At 43.9% G+C, this 22037-nt stretch overlaps 1 protein-coding gene across 10 annotated transcripts in view; it reads right to left on the reverse strand.

Moving 5' to 3' along the window:
* Positions 1 to 22037, reverse strand: part of TTC7B (tetratricopeptide repeat domain 7B) — a 251052-nt gene that overhangs the window by 142120 nt on the left and 86895 nt on the right. The window lies entirely within an intron of this gene.

Raw genomic sequence — 22037 nt, forward strand, 5'->3', positions numbered from 1 at the left:
GCTCCACCAAGCAATCACTCTGCATCTCTGAGAACCTAAATCACTGCCCAAAAAACCCACCAAGCCAACCCCCCCCAACTCTGTACCGACAAGAAGAAGCAAGTGGTCAAAGGCCCCCTCTGCGAGCAAACACATGAGGACTGGAACCCTGAGCCACCCAACTCGGATGGGAACGCATCTCCTCTCACTGCCCCACACCTCACACTGAGACATGTTTGGTGACACATTTCAGTAAAGGACAGACAATTCTTTAGTAACATCCTGGCCACTATATCCAGCCCCCACTTGTAGTCCTCCCTGAAAGCTGTGCCGGTCCCATTCGGCTGGGAACACTTCCCAGTCAGTCCCTTTACAATGAGCGCTGCCACCACCTACGACATAACTTGGTGATATTTGTAACTTGCTCATTAGAACACATCTCATCTTTCCAAAAAACCGCAGAGCAGGTCAGCCGGGGCAGACCTGTCAGCCTTCTCTGCGGGCTGTGGCAGGCGCTCTAGGTATCTGATGGTCTTCTTGGATGACATTTTAAATCGTGCAAAGGTATTTAATCAAACTGAATGTGGGTTCTGCGTGCTACAAGCCTCCACAAGGGCTATTAATTTGTATCTTCTACCTACATGACATCCCAGGACTGTCATTCACAAGAACAGCCTAATAGTTTATTGGCGTTCAGCACATCAATACTCCTGTATCCCTCTCACCCACACATATCAGATGATCCTTGATGGCACAAAAAGAGATGCTGGTGCTCAGGACTCCAAGCAGTGCTAAAGGAACTCGAACAGAGACGTGAATGAAAATTAGGTAATGGGCCCTGGGACACGCAATCTACTCCGCTTTCCCCTTCGTTTGTTTTTATGGGATCCGTGTTCACAGGCAACAAAGTAAATTTGCTTTGGACTGAAGCTCGGCTCTCCTAAGTACCAGGGGGAAGGAAACAGCTATAACTAATCAGGGATGGGCGTGGACACAGTGGTCTAATTTTGCTCCAGAATCGCAGACTATGCTCCTACCATGTGTACAAGGAACAGCAGTCTGAACTGTATGACATACGGGTGGGCCTGAGGGAACGTAACTGGAGACCCAGGTTCACAGGGCTGTTTTACCAGGGTGGCAGTTAGCTCTGAAAAGGCAGCATCGAATCTAAATAGGATCAGCCAGGGTAGGCTACAAGATAGGCACTGGTCATTCGGACGGTCTCTCAAGCCCTCCTGGCAGAATGAGATGCTTACCCAGTTACAAAAGCATAGAGTTTTCTAGCTATCCACGAGCCAATGCAATCTAGTCCGTTATGACATAGAAGTGAAGTGCCTTGCTCAGGTTCACAAACCCAGGGAGAGAGTGAGCTGGAAGCTTTTGACTAGATTCTATCACCTTCTTGGGCAAGAGAAACGTCAGCTCTAAAACTGTAGTGCAGCTCTAGAAGAAAGAAGGAACTACAAATACAAGAGCTCAGGTCTCTGGCTTATGTCACTTATATGCAAATTACTTCATATATACATAATACACATTTTACACGTTCCAGTGATCACGGCTAACGAGATGCTCCCAGGGAGTGGCTCAAAATCGGAAAGAAAATCCGTCGGCCCAGATGAAGCAGTGTGGCGTCCGGGGTACTGTGTCAGCTGCCTTAAAAGAGAAAGGACGGCTGGAGAAATTCAACTCCCCTCTGAGGGCCCGCTGGCTCTCCCGCGCGGGACCGAGGCCCCCTGCTGGAGGACCGGAGGAAGTGCCCGGGACTCAAGGGGGCGCCCCACAGGCGGAGGCGAGGCCGCCACTGGGGGCTTCGTCCCAAGGTAGGGACAAATGCTGTTTTTCTCAACCGTTTCCAGATTACTTCTGGAGAGAGCCTAGGATTCAGAATCAAATTCTTCCTCAAGCTCTGGGAGGTCCTGCTCGTAAACAAAGGATCCGCGGGAACCCCCGAAGGCCTGACACCTTGCCAAGCAAACAAACGTGGCGCCCTCAGGAACAACCACAGATCAGCAGGGAGAAGGGGCTGGAGGGGAAAGATTTTAAATATTAGCAGAGGAAGAAAGCTTCCCAAATGCAAAAACATCTCATTTTCAGCCACTCCTATACCATTCATACATTTTTTTAGTCACATAATTTTATTCTACCAATCATTTCCACCATTGCCATGAGAGCAGAAAAAAAATTTTTTTAAGCTAGATGGATAATCATGATAGAAAGGAACAAAAAGGGGAAATTAACTTATAAGAATTACATTCTAAGTGCTATGAAAGACTCCAATTTGAGGGAAATAAAAGCCACATGATTGCTTTCATGTCTCTAAACTATTAGTTTATTCTTAAAATGTTGAGGTCGGGAAATATCCAGAATGAACTGCTGCTTAAAAACTCCACTCCAAAATGAAGACGAGGGAGCCACGGACTCTCCCCGGTTTTGAGGGTTTCCAAAGACCCTTCACATCAGGTCATTTATTCCATTTCAACATCCCTGACTGAGAGAGCGCAATGATGTCAGAATTCATTATGGCAAACTATTCTCAAAATGAGTGTTCCTGCCAGCCTATGAGCAGCAGGCACTTTGGCAAGCTGTCAGAACGTGGGGTTCACCTCCCGCATCTTGCTTGGCTAAGCTTCCTGAGCCGGGTGCGTGTCCCTCCGTGTGGAACGGCTCCCAATGGCTCAGCTATTATCAGGGAGAAAGGAAGGGCCTGCGTGTCCCCTGAGCACCAGCTGCTTGTCCCCTGCTTTCCCTTGCCAACATCCCTGTCCATCCCCGACCCTGCAGGGGGTGCTCAGGCCAGTCCCCCCGCCTCGCTCATGTTCAAACCCAGGCTACCTACTGCTCTGTCTTGACAGGAGAGCCCACCCACTTTTCACAGGGACACACTTGACTCCTGGTGACCTATTTGCACCTTTTCTTCCTTCCTTTTTCCATTGGGTTTCATCATTCTCTTTCCTCCTTCCAGGTCTCATCTGCTGGTCCTTAGGTCAGGGCAAAAGCATGGCTTCCTGAGGAGAAGTATGGGGAGCCAGAGGCCAGAGATCAAACCCACAACCTTGGCCTCGTTAGCAAAGGACACCGAGGGAGGCAGACTCGCTAGCCCTTGGCCTCCCTCTTGACCCTGTAGGCCCTGCAGCAGCATTTTTGAAGGCCAGTCTCTGAAATTTGTAACTAAAGATCAATTACAGAACAAGTCAACACCATAGATCTCTTAGAGCCTAGAAATCATGTGGCTTTTCTGGGGTCCCTTCGTACCAACAACCACTCCTGAAGCTCTTAAGCAGCAGGTCATTTCAACAGTTACTAAGCACTATTGTACGTCGGGTTCCAGGCTCATCCCTGAGGACATGCTGGTGAGCAACGGACACCATCTCACACACACACACCGCCCCCCCATAAGAACGTAGGCACCTTGTGGACCAAGATCTGTGTTTTGTTCATCTACATATCCCAAGCCCCTCAAACAGAGTCTGGCATACAGCAAGTGCTCAATATTTACTTGTTGAGTGGATTTCAGAACCACTGTGAGTCAAATAAACCAAGACCAACAAGGGGCTACATTTTCTACCTGTTCCTTGTCCCCTTCCTTCTCACTGCACTGGACTGGCCAGCCCAGCAAAGAACTCTCTTTTTTTTTAAAGATTTATTTATTTATTTGAGAGAGCGAGAATGAGAGAGAGTACATGAGACGGGGGAGGGTCAGAGGGAGAAGCAGGCTCCTCGCTGAGCAGGGAGCCCGATGCGGGGCTCGATCCCAGGACCCTAGGATCATGACCTGAGCCGAAGGCAGTCGCTTAACCAACTGAGCCACCCAGGCGCCCAGCAAAGAACTCTCTTAAACAGAACATGTCACACATGTGCTCGGTGGCGTTGCAACCTGGGCCCCGTGGGAGCAGTGACACACCTACCTGACCAAGTGACACAGCTGAGCATGCCTGGCCTGACAGCTTTGAGAGGGCTGCACAGATCATAAGGATTTTGAAGACCTTTTTAAAAACCTTCCAGACATTTTGGGGAGGCTTTCCTGCCCATGTGCCTTTATACGTGCTCCTGTCCGAGGTGGTCTGGGAACTTAGTCACCCTTCCAGACCTGGGTCAAAGGCCACCCTTGGGAACGGTTTCCCAGCTTCCCTAGGAAAACACGGGTACTGCTTCCTGGGTGTTCCCAACAAGCTCGCACGTATTTTGATTTTCATTTGTATTTACGTCTGTTGGCCCACCAAACTGTGATCACCTTGGGAGCAAGAGCCCTCTTCGTCCCTACTGCTACACAGAGCTAACCAGGCACCCGGTGACACCTAGGAAGCTGGGTGTCCTCAAAAGAGAGAAGAGTGGGCGCCCTCTTATATTCTGAAATCTCTTTCCCTGTCTCCTTGCTGAAGAGTTTTCTCGATTACAAACAGGACACCTAAAGCAGACACTTCTTACTTCGTGAGATCCACCCCAATGGCATGCTACCCACTGTCAACACAACCCCAGAAAACCGGAAATAAACCACACTGCTCTAGGTCACGTGTTCTTAGTTCTTGGGCTTGAAAATTGCTTCCTCTTCATTTACATAACCTGGGTAGCACCTATTTGGAAAAAGTCTGAAATCAAAACCAGATATCCAGATCTGGAAAGTGGGAGAAGAAAAAGACATCCTTCACAGTCCAAAAGGGTGCTTCTGGCCAGCTGTCAGGGAGCTGTTTTTCCCAGAATGGCCTCCAGCTTCTCCCTCTGTACGCACTCTTCGCCTCGTATCCAGTGACATGCATGTGTGAAGACAGATGGCCTGCTGGAGCCAGAGGCCAGAGATCAAACCCACAACCTTGGCCTCGTTAGCAAAGGACTCGGTCTGATCAATGGAGCAAGCCAGCTGCCGCCTAGATACGGTGACGGAGGGTGTGACAACCATCCACGCTGGGATGTGAACAAGCAGGCGAAGCTTCCGAAGTCTCATTTCAAACCTAATGAGAGTTGTACTAGGCTTAACAACATTTTTTTGGACTACCTCAGCAACTGAGGCTTCCCCGCGACAAAAGCAGAGCAGATGAGGCGTTTTGGTCAGGTGGCCGAGCGTGTGCCATGTGCCAGGCGGCGTCCTGGGCAGCAGAGGTTCAAGTCCCACAAGGCACACAGAGCTGTCTCGGCATCGGGACAGGGACAGGCTGACAGGTCCTTCCAAAGTTGCATGCTAGAGGCCCACAGATGCAAGCTGGACTCCGAAAATGAACCACCCTGCCTCCCTCAACAACCTGTTCCTTGACAGCCGACCAGACCCCGGCTCTCTGAGGAAACAGAGTATGGGGAGGCCTGCTTCCTCTCAGGTCCTTCCTCTCCAACCTTTGGGAATGGGCCAAAGGATATCAAGCCTCATTCCAGCAACATATCCTGAGTGCCTACTGTGCACGAGGAAAGGGGCCCAGGGGTGCAATCATGAGCCATCCAGCAAGCGTGCATCCTCAGGAGCTGTGCTGTAACCACGCTCAACTTCACCCCGGAAACTAAACAGTATCCAACACGAAGCTGGGCTCCTCGATCTGGTAATACCTACACCAAACAACCCAGAATTTGTCTAACGTGGAAGGCCTGGAAATCCATACACTTATCTATATACTTACACTGGAGAGACAAAACAGAACATGGACCCTGGAGCCAGATAGGATGGGCTCAAGTCCCAGCTTTACACTCACTAGTTGCTGACCTTGGGCAAGGGCCTGTGCCTCAGCTTCCTCATCTGTAAAATAGTGATAACAAATGCACCCCCCTTATAGATTGGTTCTAAGAATTAAATTAGTTAATGCACGCAGTAAGTGCTATTAAGTGTTCACCAGTATTACTACTATTATCCTCAAAACTCTGCCATTGCTCTGAACCGTTTTGGAATTCTGGAATCTACCTTCCAGTCCATTTACAGAACATGAAGGTCTGTTTTATTGCTTTGGTGACATTTAATTTTGGAGGAAAAAAAAAAAAGTATTCTCCAGTTTGATTCATTCATTGACTTTGTTATTTACTGAAAGCCTGCCATGTCCTCAAAGACAAAAGATAGCAGCCGATGTCACGTGAGGATAACAGAAGCTCCTTTTCTGGGGCTCTGTGGTTACTCTCCCAGGAAATGATGGTGACATCTCCTACGAGTGTGGGTGCCCACACGGAGGAGTGTAGCGTCTCCACCGAAGGCTAGAGGGGAGGGGCAGGGACAAATGCAAAGCTGAGAAGTTGAGAAACTGAGGAGGTTGAACTAAATCCTTCTTGCTCTATCTCTGTTAATACAGCCAACTTGCAGAGATTGTTCTGGAATCAACTGACAAGGGCCAAGCCAAACTCAAAAATGTTATGGGGTGTTTAGTGGCTCAAACTGGTGATTTGGGTGGTTGAGCTACTAAAGTTTTACGAGTGTGTAACACAAAGCTGACCAGAGAAGAGCTTAGCACTGACATAATTTACTTCCAGTGAGCAAGTGTTTGCTCCGGATCCTGCCCAAGCTGGGAGACATCCACATTTAGCATGGGGAGAACAGGAGTGGCCAGAACTCCAAATGACTTGCTTCCTAAGAAGAGACACAATTGCATGCAACGCTGATGAGCACCAGGCCAACTTACTCTTCATTTTGTAAGTTGATATAAAGGTAGTAGACAGACGATCTAAGAGGTAGAGATGGGTCACTAACAATATGACTTCAAATGCTAATCACCACTAAGCAGCGAAGTCACATAGATAAAAGGACTTTTGACCTCCTCTTCACCCCATTGGTTGCGCTCTGGAGAGGGGAAAAGGCGGGAACGACATCAAGGGGAGGACAGTCCTCCCAAATGCACCACAGTGCTTGAGCTAAACGTGAAGTACAAGGATCAGAGTGCAGTGTTCCACTTCCATTTCAGTTAGCAGAAAACAGAACTGCATTTCCAAAATAACATCTGGGGACAATATTTCAAAAGCTATGACAAGTGAGAAAAAAATCCAAGGGACTCAGTAAAAAAAAAAAAAAAAAAGACCTTTAAATGTACGGGGGTCACTGGTCCAAATGCCTGCAGAAGCCAAGCAGGCAGCAACATGGGGAGGGAGAGACCGTGTGGGGCCAGGGAGTGGCAGCAGCTCGGGGGGCGGCGTTCAGGCCCCAGGCTTGTCTAAAACCAGGCCAGATGCACTCAGTAGGGGGCTCGGCCGTTAAACTGGCAAATAAAAACCCCCAATATTTTTCTTGGGGGAATAAAGTATTGCAGTATGGCTCAGCTTGAGGCAGCGTGGTGCCGTTTGGGATTCTCATACATTCTCGTGAGTCACGGCAAATAATCTGCTTGGATCTGGGAGAGGCTAAGTTGGGGACAGAAAAGAGAAAAGGACAAAGGTTGAGAGTGATCATGAGAAGAAGAGGAGGGCCGGAGAATGGAATGTGAGACATCTGGAAACATCGCCAGATGCTAGGCATGCCCGGGGAGGAGGAAGACCTTGGGCAATCGGCTTCACCCTGCTGTGCCTGTTTCCTCATCTATGAAATGGGACTATCCCCACTCCCGATGCCTGGAAAGCTCCTGGCCCAGTGCTCAGAATCATGTCAACCCTCCCATTCCCCCACCCCTCTGCTGCCTCCCACCACCCGGCCCTCCCCTCCACATGGAAACATTCGCGGGGCAAAAGCCAAAAGCAGCTGCTAGTACGTTTGTGTACCTCTGGTTTAGCAGAAAATACTGCCAAATTGGAACTGGTTTCTATTGTATACCATGTCAAAGCTGTCTTCTCAACCAACAAGTGTTTATTTAGCACCTTCTGGAGTTTTGTATGTGGGGAAACAAAAGCTCAGGAAATTAGGTAACGTGCCCATGGTCATCATCCAGCCCACAGACAGAAGAGCTGAGGACAGAAGGCTCCATCTGATTCCGGGCCCGCAAAAGCTAAAGAGGACCCCTGTGGTGCAGGAGCCACAGACAAAGTGGAGACTACTTCCCCTGACACAAAAACAGAGGCGGGAGAGAAGCCAGAAAGGCTGGGAGCAGCCAGGGCCAGATCAAGCATCCACCTGGACATGCTTGTTTCTAAAGAAGGGATGGAATTCGGGGCCCTCCCACGGGGGTGGACAACAAGGGGACAGCAGAGAATTTTCTGCTGAGCGGTCTGAGCAGACACAGAACTCTGAAGTAAGACAGTGTCAGACAAAGAGACTCACAGTGAGGAAATGATGACAATACCGAAATGGGTCTGTCCATCGTCATTACGTTAGAAATTCAATTCTTTCATCCTACAGCACCTCGTGTATCTGGCCCTTCCCAGTCAGAATTCACAACGAAGCACCCCAGATGGTGAGCTCAATTGTACCTTTGGACCATATATAGAAAACAAGCTTCGCCAAACCCAAGAGCAGGACAAGTGTGATCTATGAGGAGCATATTTAGTTTTCTCAGGGGAAAAGGCTATTTCCAAGCCCCTCCAAGCCATCCAGAAGAGCTGGCATTTATCAACAAATCACTGACAAGATCATTAAAACATATTTCACTCCCTCATCAAGAAAGCCCTGCCCCCAAGACTTTTGGCTCCTTCCGGACAGAGATTGAGTCCTCATGTGCCCCAAGAACAAGACCCAGCCGCATACCTGCTACTCACGGGGCCGCTGTGAGGATAAAATGAGGTAACAGTAAACATGAGTGAAGGTGAGCCATCACCATCATCTTCTTCTGAGGCAACACTAACTGATTCCATGCCCCGCCCCAACCCATTATTCCAGATGGCTCTTCCACCAACCTAGTGAGGCACGCAGGACTTCATTATCTTCCACCGACAGGGAGGGGGAAACAGAGTCCCTGAGAGAGACTCTTGATTCCCAGTACGGGGATCCCTCCCCTGGCCTCTGCTGGGGAGTGTTCTACCTCATCTTTCACTGCCCACCCTCCCCCAACCTTTTTTAACCTTTTTATTGTATAAAATATAGACACAGAAAGTCATATCAAACAACTCTATCGCCTGGGGAATTCTTTTTTTTTTTTTTTTTTTTTTTAAAGATTTTATTTATTTATTTGAGAGAGAGAGAATGAGAGACAGAGACCACGAGAGGGAAGAGAGCAGAGGGAGAAGCAGACTCCCAGCCGAGCGGGGAGCCCGATGCGGGACTCGATCCCGGGACTCCAGGACCATGACCTGAGCCGAAGGCAGTCGCTTAACCAACTGAGCCACCCAGGCGCCCCTCGCCTGGGGAATTCTTACAAGACAAACACCCTTGTAACTACCGCCCAGGTTAAAAAAAGACCATTGTCAATCACCTCATCCCAATTAAGAGGCTCCCCTCTCCACCCGAAAGTAACTGCTTCCCTGACTTTTAGAATAATCACCTCATTCCATTTCCTTATGGCTTAATCACTCAAGTGTACATGCCTACACGACTTTAGTCTTGCTCACTTTTACCCTTACTCAAGGAGTCTTTAAAATCTCTTCATCTGCAGATGCCCTTTTCTAGCTCTTTCTTTTCCTTACAATTTATTTGTTAAAGAATCTGAACTGTTTGACCCGCAGAGTTTCCCCTTAGATAGAAAACTGTATAGTTTCATATGTTCCTCTGTTCTGTGTGTTTCTTTCACTTGGCAGCTGGATTTCAAGGCTTGACCAGTCCAGGTTCAGTCCCTTTGCTCAAGACTTTGCCAGTGGTGCGTTCTTCTATCAGGAGCCACATCATTTCCGGCTGTCACTTTTTTGGGGGGCAGGGGAGGGGTGCTAGCAGCCCTTGATGCTCAGTGGTTAGATACATTAATTCACTGGGAGTTACAAAATGGTGACATTCTAATGTAGAATGTCTCACTGTAGTTTTCATTCATTAGCTGGAATAATCTTATAGGAAGGTGGCTTCTTTCATCTAATATTTGGTTCTCCAGTTCTTTTTATTTACTTTGTTAGATACTGATTTAGAACTCATGAATTTAAACATATTTGATAAGGCTATTGCAATTTTTATCCCTCTTGAAATTCAAATTGTCCCATATTTGGCCTGAATTCTTTTACCATGATCCTAGAAATCTTTTAAGTTTCCTTGCTATCTGGTATGTAAAGATGTTCCAAGTTCATCCTATTCATTTCTTATTCCAGAACTGGAATGAGTTTTCTTTTATTGGTAAATGATAATTCAAAATCACAGCCGTGGCACTAGGGATGTTCATTACCATTGGGTCGGTCACGGAGATGCACCTCCCTCTCTCTCCCTCCTCCCTTCTTCTCTCCTTCTCTCCCACGCACACATGTATATATGTTTATATACACACACATGCACACACATGAACACATGCAAACACACACAATACCTCATGATTTCCATCGTTTCCAGTATTTCCAATTTAATCATTCGAATTCAGGACTGACTTTTTTATTTCTTCTATCTTAAATCTATTTTGCCTTTCTCCCACACTAAGAATCCTAGTTCTCAAGGACACAGGGGATAATAGTTAGAACATTCCATAAGTATTCATTTGCTTTATTGCATGTCACACGAATGCATTTCAGAATTGCAGTGCTAATAATACCAGCACCATTATGATTACTGAAATGTTAAAAACTTATTTTCTGCATATGCTATCAGCATTCTCCTTCCATTTTTAAATGTATCATTGTACTCTATCTGTTATGAGACACACAAAGAAACAGAAAAGCTTGACCCGTGGTCAGAAAAAAGAGCAATCAATATAAATTCACTCCGAATGGGCCCACATGTTGGATTTAGCAAAGACTTCAAAGAAGCTATTATGAGTACGATCAAAGATGTAGCAGAAACTACATATAAAGATTTTGTTCAAGATAGATGACGATGATTCAAAAAAATGGGGACTCTCAATAGAGAAACAGAAAAGATAGGAATTAGCTAAATGGAGATTTTTAGAATTAAAAAGTATAAATACAATGAAAAATCCCCTAAATGGGTTCAACAGCAGCTTTGAGATGGCAGAAAAAACACTGACCTTAAAGATACATGAATAAAAACTATCCAGTCCAAAGAACAGAGAGAAAAAGGACTGAAGAAATACAGGCTCATAATTATAAAACTGCTAAAAGACAAAAAAAAAAAAAAAAAAAAAAATTGGAAGTAACAACTAAATCACATACAAGGGAATTAACAATAAGATTGACAGCGACTTCCCACCAGACATAGTGGAAGATACACTCAAGGTTCTGAAAGAAAAGAAACTATCACCAAGAATTCTATATGCAGTAAAACTGTCACTCAGAAATGAAGGTAAATAAAGATGTTCCCAGATAAACAAAAAGGTGAGAGAATTCATAGCTAGCAGACATGCCCAATACAAAATTTTAAAGGAAGTCCATCAGACTGCAAGGAAATGACAACTGAGGGTAATTTGAATCCACAGGAAAAAACTGGCTAAGAGTACTAGAAATGTAAATATGTGGATAAATATAAAATATTGTATAAATACATTTTAAATCATTTCAAACTTCTATAAAAAATAAGATTGCTATAAGGGGATATTTTTCTGCACTGTTGTGTTCATAACATATAGAGAGACATTAATAGCACAAAGGGAGGAAATGAAGCTATATTAGAGCCAAGTTGTATGTTTTACTAAAATTAAGTCAGTATGAACCTGAAGTACTCTGTGATAATTTAAGATGTACATGATAATTCATAGAGGGACCACTGTAAATATTTTTTTAAAAAATACAGCTAAAAAATTCTTCTGTCAACAGAAGAATTAAAATGTAATACTAAAAAGTATTTGTTTAACACAAAAGAAGGTGATGGAGAGGAACAAAGAACTTAAAAAGATACCAGACATAGAGAAAATAGAGCAAGATGGCAGACAAAAATCTGATCATATCAATAGTTACATTAAATGTGAATGGATTAAACACTCCAATCAAAAGGCAAACATTTTTATAGCAGCAAGATCCAACTATATGCCATCTGTAAGAAATATAAAAGAGAGGTACTTTACTCCAAAGACACAAATAGTTTGAAAATAAAAGGATAAAAAAGATATACCTCTGTAAACAATAACTACAAGATAGCTAGTGTAGCTGTATTAGTATCAGGTAAGATAGTCCTTAAGTGATGAAACATTACCAGAGACAAGGAGGCATTTATGAAGAACCTACAGCAACATCTTATGTTATGGTGAAAGACCAAATGCTTTCTTCTTAAGGTCAGGCAGGAATAAGATAAAGATGTCTGCTCTTACCACCTCTCTTCAACTTTGTATTGGAGGTTCTTGCCAGTGCAATAAGGTAATAAATGGAAATAAAAGACATACAGTTTGGAAATGAGAAGTAAAACTGTTTTTATTCACTGATGACATGATCCCATATATAAAAATTCTAAGTAACCTATTAAAAAATTACAACAACTAATTAGTAAGTTTGGCAAGGTTGCAAGATACAATACCAACATACAAAATCAACAGTTACATCTATATAATAGTAAAGTAATCTGAAAGTGAAATTAAGAAAATAATTCCATTCACAAGAGCATGAAAATGAGTAAAATACTTAGGACAAACTTAACAAAAAATGCAAAACTTGCACAATAAAAACTACAAAACATGTTTGAGAGAAATTAAAGAAAATCTAAATAAATGGAGAGATACTGGATTGGAAGATTCACTATTACTTATACGGCAATTCTCCTTAAATTGATCCAGAGATTCACTGCCAACCTTATCAAAATCCTGGCAGGCTTTTTGTGTAGAAATTGACAAGCTGATTCTAAAATGTGTATGGAAATGTCAAGGACTGAGAGTAGCCAAAATAATTTTGAGAAAGAACAAAGTTAGAGAACTTACACTATCTAACTTCAAAACTTGCTGTAAAGCTACATATTTAAGACAGTGTGGTATTGGCTTAAGGGTAGACATATACATCAGTGAAACAAAATAGAGACTCCAGAAATAAACCTTTAGATTTATGTTCAGTTAACTAATTTTTTACTAGTGTCAAGGCAATTTAGTGGGAAAAGAGACTTTTCAACAAATGGTGGTTGGACAACTGGGTATTCAGATACAAAAAAATTCTACTTTGACCCTTACCTCACACCATACACAAATATCAAAAAACAGACTAGAGACCTACATGTAAAAGCTAAAACTATAAAATTTCTGGAATAAAACATAGGAGAAAATCTTTGTGGTCTTAGGTTAGGCAAAATTTTCTTAGACGTGACACCAAAAGGATGATCCATAAAAAGAAAAATTGATAAAATGGACTTCATCCAAAATCAACTTTTCCTCAACTTTAAAAAATGAATACAAGCCACAGACAGGCAGAAAATATTTGCAAATTATATATCTAATAAAAGACTTGTATTCAGAATATATAAAGAACTCCCACAATTTGATACTAAGACAAACGAATAGAAAACAGGTCAAAAAATTTGAATAGATATTTCACCACAGAAGATACAAGAAGAGCTAACAGGCAAACCAAAACTGCTGAACCTCATTAATCATTAGAGAAATGCACATTCGAATCACAATGAGATACCAATACAAACTCATGAGACTGGCTTTAATTTAAAAACTGGCAATCCCAAAATAGAGCTACCATATGATCCAGCAATTGCACTACTGGGTATTTACCCCAAAGATACAAAAGTAGGGATCCGAAAGGGTACGTGCACCCCGATGTTTATAGCAGCAATGTCCACAATAGCCAAACTGTGGAAAGAGCCAAGATGTCCATCGACAGATGAATGGATAAAGAAGATGTGGTATATATACACAATGGAATATTATGCAGCCATCAAATGGAATGAGATCTTGCCATTTGCAATGACGTGGATGGAACTGGAGGGTATTATGTTGAGCGAAATAAGTCAAAAAGAGAAAGACATGTATCATATGACCTCACTGATATGAGGAATTCTTAATCGCAGGAAACAAACTGAGGGTTGCTGGAGTGAGGGGTGGGGTGGGAGGGATGGGGTGACTGGGTGATAGACACTGGGGAGGGTATGTGCTCTGGTAAGTGCTGTGAATTGTGCAAGACTGTTGAATCTCAGATCTCTACCTCTGAAACAAATAATGCAATATATGTTAAGAAAAAAAAAAAGAAGAAGATAGCAGGAGGGGAAGAATGAAGGGGGCGGAAATCGGAGGGGCAGACGAAACATGAGAGATGATGGACTCTGAAAAACAAACTGAGGGTTCTAGAGGGGAGGGGGGTGGGAGGATGGGTTAGCCTGGTGGTGGGTATTGGGGAGGGCATGTTCTGCATGGAGCACTGGGTGTTATGCACAAACAATGAATCATGGAACACTACATCTAAAACTAATGATGTAATGTATGGGGATTAACATAAGAATAAAAAAAAAAAACTGGCAATCCCAATTGCTGAAGAGAATAGAAAGAAGCTGGAACACTCACACGTTGCTGGCAGGAATATAAAACAGCACAACCGCTTTGGAAAACAGCTTGTCAGTTTTCTTAAAAAGTTAAACATGAACTTATCATATGGCCCACCAATTCCACTCCTATGAATCTATCCAGGGAAATGAAAACATGTGTCTACAGAAAGATTTGTACAGGAATGTTCATGGCAGCATTATGCATAATAGCTAAAAAGTGCACACAATCCAAATGTTCACCAATTGGTAAATGAGTCTACAAAAGAGCGCATATCCATACAATGGAATAACTATTTAGCAATAAAAGGGAACGACTTACTGAGACATGCTACAATGTGGGTGAACATAAAAACCACGCTAAGTGAAAGAGGCAGGACACAAAGGACCACATATTCCGTGATTCCATTTATGTGAAATTTTTGGAAAAGGCAAATCTATAGAGACAGGTAACAAACAGATCAGTGGTTGTCTGGGGCAGAGGGTGAGAGTGGGTTATGGAAATGTTCTAAGGCTCAAGCGTGCCAATGCGTGCACCGCTGTGAAAACTGACTGAAAACAACTGAACTGCGTGTTTGCAAAGGTGCATTTATATATATATAAAACACCGGAATAAAGCTGCTAAAAAATATAGCAGCTTGCTTTATGATAATTCTTGCCTACCTCCCCCTCCCCCACATTTACCTCTACCTTTTTGTTCTCTTCTGCTTGTGTTACTTCTTGGTTGATTTCCACTCCATACTTCCTAGTTCCCCCTCACTATGGGGAGCATTCCCAGCAAAGAGCCCAGAGGTCCGTTTTCAAGTCTTCAGAGGGCCCAGACTGCTCCAGCCCCTTGGATCTTACTTGGCTCATCCCAGTTGGCCAGACGAGCTGTCCAGTACATACTTGTTGGTTATTTCAGGGTCTCTGGTTCTCAGGCCCATGAGATGCCCCATTGCTTCCTTCTGCTTTCTCCCACACAAATGCAAGTGACATTCCAGTCCATGGTATAAGTGCTTACTACATGCCAGACACCGTCAGGCACACTATGATGTAGGTCCATTACTATCCCCAGTTTATGAAAGGGGGAAACTGAAACACAGACAGGTTAGGTAACTTGCCAAGGTCACAGTGCTAGCAAATGTCTCTGATAACACCAGAGTCAGTGATCTGTAACCACTAGAGAATGTTGCCTCTAACGAGCGTATGAAGTGTATCTGGCCTGACAGATCTGGCATTCCCCCGTGACTAACACCTGTGTCCCCCTCAGTCCTCCCTAAGATGGGAAATCGTACCCCTCCTTCAAAGACCAAGTTCAAATGTTAATTCTTCTAAGAAACCAGATGAATTCACATTGGCAGGCAGGTGGCTTCTTCTTCCTCCCCTCCCTTCTTTTCTCCAGCCCATCCCTCTATGATAGTGCTTTTCACCAGGTGTTATAATTATTCGTTGACATCCTTGTCTTTCCCCATGAGCTCAGAGAACGTTTTTTATTCATCTCATATCCCAGAGCTTACCCCAGTGACTGGCGCCCAGCAGGCTCTCAATAAACATGCATGGAATTGAGTGGGCAATAGTTGGTTTAAAAAAAAAAAAAAAACAAACTAGCTCAAAATGTACTTGAAAGCAATATAATTGCTTCTTTTAAAAAAAATCTTTAATTCAGAGGTTTTTTTTTACCAAGGCTGGCTAATGAGTTTTTCTGGGGTATTCTTCAGAAGAAACACAGCATCTGATTCTTCCTGATATTTTAGCTGCTTATTTCCAACATGCAGAGATTGGTGCTTCTGATGCTAATATGCCAGGGAGATTCAAAGGAGAACCAGCTACCATATCCTTCAACCAAGCACCTGCCAGCAGAGAGAGGCTGGAGGAGGAAGAGCTAGGAGACGGAAGGTACCGTGCGTCTGTGCCAGGTCTAAAGCATTACCACCAAAGTGACCTATGAAAAAGCGGGAAAAATTCAAACCTAAAATAGAGAGGAAGGAGGGAAAACCAAATGTCAGTTGAAAAAAAAGTAACTCGTTAATTTTTTTAAAAACCTTGTAATTTAATGCAGGATTCTGCTGTGAGAACAATTATATTGTGGATTTCCTTGTTGGTGTACAGATCTATGGTGGACACCGCCATACAAATATAAAGGCAGGTACTTCTAAGAAAATTTATAGGCCCTCTCATTTTCAATAGAAGGTTCTAGTATTTCCTAAGAAAAGTCAGAAATTCTGCAAAGATGTCTCAGTCATTTTCTGGGCTTTAGCTCAATCACTCTCTGCAGCTCTAAGAGTTGACTAAAAATACCTCCAGGAAAAAAAAGAACGGAGAAAAAAACAATGATTTAAAAAGAAATAGGTAGGAAGTACGCCTTGAAAAGAGCTGAGGCCCTCACTCCCTCCAACCCTGCTCTCGTGTGAAATCTTAATGCATTTGACCCCCAAACCAGGGGAGGAAAACAGCAGGTTAAGGAGTTTTCTCCGGCCAAGAGCCAGAACAGGGGTGCTGTCTGCTCTTCCCACCCTCTTCCATCCACCCTGCTTCTACAGCAAACACATCTGGATCCACTCTGTGTCACCAAATTACCGGGAAAGTTCCCCACAGTCTGACAGGCTCAGAGAGGGTGAAATTTGGCTTCCTTCTTGACCAGACAGGATGCGAATTCCTCTTTCCCAACACACGTGTGTCATTTCAACAGTCTGCCCTTGAGGGGCTGGGTACAAAGGCCACATATACTCTTACATGCCCAACTTGGCCCCACGGAGTTTCAAGTCGAAGAGATACTTACTTAAAAAATGTGGGTCTGGGAGGCCCTGGGAGCAAACTTTCTCAACAACTAAACCACTGAAGCCAATAATTCTCTTTCCTGCTGTGGGAACTCTGGACTCCCATCCAGATGTGTATATGCTAGGCTTAAGTGAGGAGGCCTCCAATCACTGAAATTCCACTAAGCTAGGAGCATCTCAGGAATGAGTCTTTCAGAGCCTGCTTGAGGACTTTGCTTAAAAAAAAAAAAAAAAAAAAAAAAAAAAGATTTTATTTATTTATTTGAGAGACAGTGAGAGAGAGAGAGAGAGAGAGCAAGCACAAGTTGGGGGGAGGGGCAAAGGGAGAAGCAGACTCCCTGCTGACCTGGGAACTCGATGCAGGACTCGATCCCAGGACCCCAGGATCATGACCTGAGCTGAAGGCAGATGCTTAACTGACTGAGACACCCAGGTGTCCTGATGATTTTCTTATAATTAAGCCACAATTATTCTAAGTACCCTCCGATCTCAGAGATAAGGCAGAAAGCAGAGGTTCCTATGATCTACCCAGAAAATATATGATTTCTTACTGAGGTCAAGGAAGGTGTTTGATACCTGAACCTCTCCCCACTCCTTTAACCGAAGGACATCATATGCAGAAAGACCTAGATGAGCAGAGCACATCTCCCTCTTTACCACTGAGAAGCAGGAACCGGGGCAGTAAGTTCCACTTAGCTCTCAATAAATATATACTACGCTACCTAATTTTAAAGAAAGCATGAAACCATTAAGCATCTGTGAGTCACAGCCATCTCCACTGAGAACGAGAAGTTCATTCACTCATTCGTTCATTCACGTCCAATTCTACACCAGACATTGCTCAAGGTACACATCCCTCCCCAAACAAAACAGAAATTTCTGCCCACGTGGAACTTATATTCTAGGGAGGAGAGACAACTTAGATGAGAAAAAAATAAAATACAATGTGAGCAAAGGGTTAACAAATTCCTTTCCTCCTATGCTTCACAATTTGACCTGAGGTTAACTTCCTAGTTCTGTTTCCCTGGAAACCTAAAAAAGATAAAATGTCGATTATGTTACTAGGCAACACTGCTTATCATAGAAATGACCCCTGATTGATAACTTGCATCTGGACTGGAAGGAACATTCATATCTGATGGGGACATTGTAGCTTGGGCTTCCTCTAATGTGAGGACTTAAAACTGGGCATATCCCTTGGGGAACCCTGAATACTTGGGACAGATCCCACATTTACTAATTGTGAGGCTCATTCTCTACCAGTGAGCTGTCACTTGAAGGGGAAGGGGCAAACAGAACAGCTCCTGGGTGGCCATATGGATTGCTGAGAGCATGATTTACAAAGAAGAGAAACCCCTGACATGGCCTTGCTGGCAATTTATAATCCTGTTCTAGATCTTTCTATTTAGATGGGTGTCAACTGCGGCCTATGAAAGACCTGTGAGTCAGAATGTTTAACTGAACCTAAGAAGACCCTGGTAAGCACTGTTTATAGTATATTTGATGCTGGTTAAATGTTAAGGAGAAAAATAAGGCAGAAAAAAAAGGACAGGTGAGTTGGACAAGATGCTTCTGAAGATCCCTTCAGGTCTAAATAATAAGCATCCCTCACACCCCACCTTGACTCTGCTAGTTGGCCCTCATGCACTGATTTGTCTTCAGGCTTCTGCTCAGTTACTCCCTCGGGAAAACCTCCCCTAGCCACCAAATCTAGGTCAATTTCATTTTAAAATGGACTCACAGAAATGGGTACCTTTCTTTCTGAACACTATCTTAGCACTATCCATCCAAGAATATCATGATCTAATTTCTCTCTGAGAGCAAGCAGCATGTCTGGCTGCTCACCACTTTATCCCTAGCACCTGGAGAACGTCTGGCACAGGGCAGGAGCTGAAGAGATGCCGGAAGAACAAGTGACTATCACAACATACGTGAAACCAAACAGAGGTGGGGAGTACTCCTCATACCACACTGTTTGCTCCTGTGTACGTCTATTCATGCTACTCCCATCCAGCGCACGACCCCAGAGTGGCTCTACAGATATCACCATTGCTATCAGGAATGCCCAGGGGATCGATCTCCAATCACACCAAGAGGTATTGGGAATATTACAAAAATTAAGTTCATTTTGATTGTTAGACACCGTACTGTACAACCATCACTTTTTAGGAAAACATGCAAAGTGAAAGGGTAAATTTAAAAACATTAACGTTGTCGGGGCACCTGGGTGGCTCAGTCGGTCAAGCGTCTGCCTTCGGCTCAGGTCATGATCCCAGGATCGTGGGATCGAGCCCTGCATCGGGCTCCCTGCTCACTGGGAAGCCTGCTTCTCCCTCTCCCACTCCCCTTGCTTGTGTTCCCTCTCTCGCTGTCTCCCTCTTTCTCTCTCTCTCTCTGTGTCAAATAAATAAATAAATAAGTAAATAAATAAATAAATAAATAAATAAAAAACAAAAACAAAAACAAAAACAAAAAAACATTAACGTTGTCTTCTTCCTGTGTCCTAAGGCTTAACCCACTGGTAGTTATTATTTATTTTCCGGCTGAACTAGAAAATCCATAGGGATCATTTGCTATCTTGACCCTAGCTCCTAGCACAGAAAATCTGATGGATGAATAAATAAGAGAACGAATAAACAAAGAATCTCTCCCTTTCCTCCTGCCCCCATTAAAGCAGAAAATCACCACCCGAGACAAATCTCTTGTGAAGAACTAAAAGAAACTCCTGTACCAGTTCCTGTTTCAGAGAATTCCAACTCTAAATGGCGGCCAAAGGAGGCAGAGCACAGCTGGTCAAAACCATGTGGGGAGGGGCCTTTACGAAATGTAATTAACTGCTAGTTAGTTCGCCAGTCCCTCCCCCTACACCCCCCAATCCTCAGAGCTTTGGAAGCTGAAATGACCCACCCTGTTCTTCTGCTGAAGCCAAGTGCAGACCAACATGGATGCAACCCACCTTGTGCTCATAAAGCTTTCAGACGACACAGGACTCTAACATTCATTGTTAGTACACTGAAAGCAATTACCTTTTCCCTATAATGCATTCCCCATAATTCATCACTGAAAGTGGCCTTGGAGTTTCATAATTAAAATTGACAAAAATTTCTTTGTTTCCATACCAACAGTTTTGATGGCATTAAGGGATTAGGCAGACCTAGTCTACATTTAAACAAAACAGAGAAGATTTGGCTGATGCTTTTTGTTACATGAATAATTACATTTAGACTGGCTTTTAAAAGTCCTTGTTTTCTAAGTGTAATGTATTCCTTCAAGCTCTGCTGCTCAGTGTTCCACTTTCAAAAACAGGGTACTAACTGGGCATGGTCTGTATGGGCCAAGTGGTGAGAAAGTGAGACTGGGTGTCAGAAGAAGGAGGTGCAGGTCCCAGCTCTGCCACCAACCAGTTGTGTGGCCCTGAGTAAATCATGCTGCCTTATTTATTGACTGTTTTCCCAAACAAATTGTAAACTCCACAGGGGCACTGACTGGGTCTCACTTGTCCTCTTAGATCAGTATTTGGCTCTAGTAAGTAACCTAGTAAGATTCTCGATAAACATTTATTAAACAATATTGCACATGATTTCTCCAGATCTTAGACTTCTCATTTATCAAAGGCAGTGATTGAAACAAATGTGCTCTGACAGATTCTGTACCCCACCATCATCTCAACTATTATGGAAATTCTCCTTAATAGTGAGATGACTCATGGGACGTGCTCAGCACAGTGAGCTAGGTTGACCAGAAGTCTTCCACACCGAGTCTATGCCTCTCTCCCCTCACAACTGCTTCAGCCACACTGGACCCCTTTCAGATTCTGAAACACATCAAGCTCCTTCCTGGGTCAAGAGCTTGCACATGCTGGACCCTCCGCTTGGAATCCTCTTTCTCCTGCTCTCAGCAGGTTACCTCCTGCTCACCGTCATGTCCTGGGCTCTGGGTCGCCTCCTCAGGAGGCCCAGCCTGACCACCCTACCTAAGCAGGTGCCCTCTGTTATCTGCATTCACTGCACCCATTCATTCCCTGGCACATATTCTAATTTGTAATTGTATCCATTGGTTTACTTGCTTATCATCTGTCTCCCTCAGTAGACTGCATCCTCCCTGAAAGCCTGGACCATGTCTCTTCCATTCACCAATGTAGCACCAAGCACAATACTGGACACATAGGGGAACTCAATAAATACTTGTCCGATGACTGGCCAAACCCACTGTGTGCCAGGTCCTATGCTGAGAGGTTTATATAAAAATCCACAGATCTCTACACAAACCCTCACTCTAGCCAGATTGGTCTCCTCATACCCTGCAGAATATATACAATGCTTATTAGAGCTCTAACTGCACACTTCTGCCCACTATTTGGGAGGCGGCCCTGGCTCTCCACAGTCGATTTGCATCGACATCATTCCCAGCACACTTCTCCAAAGCTTTACCCCCCTTTACAGATCGTGCAGCCGTGTCCATATGGCAGCTTCCTTATTTGCTTTTGTGGCAAGCTGAACTCGCCTTGTCAACACACCCAAACTATCCTGAAATTGCTTGTTTGCATCCTTAATTCCCCATGGGACTGTGAGTTATAGCAAGGCAGGGACTTTGCCCCTCCTCTTCACCATTGCCTAAGATAGGGTCTGGTACCTAATAGGTAGGCAAGTCATCCTCCCTATATGACCTTCCTGAATGAAGGAATAAATGGACCTAGAAACTCGAGCTCACTTGGGTCAGTTAAAGAGATCAGGTGTTCTCCCATTGTTTACTCTTTTATACAACAGAACTGCGTTACCTACATTTATGTCTTAATCTTTCCTTTTCTCCTACTATCTCTTAGAATGCAGGCCCATTTCCTTCTAATCTCTGCCTCTCTCTCAAAGACCATCATGGACAAAACGCTGATACGTTTTAAATGCTTCCTGGAACCGTGTCTGAATTCTCTCCCCATTCATTGCATTTGACTTATGATATAAAAAGCCATATGTAGTTTAAAAAGTGAACACTTCTTA

This window comes from Mirounga angustirostris, unplaced genomic scaffold (assembly GCF_029215605.1).
Source record: "Mirounga angustirostris isolate CCGP_5_RB_7025 unplaced genomic scaffold, mMirAng1.0.hap1 SCAF_9, whole genome shotgun sequence".
Classification (NCBI taxonomy): Eukaryota; Metazoa; Chordata; class Mammalia; order Carnivora; family Phocidae; genus Mirounga; species Mirounga angustirostris.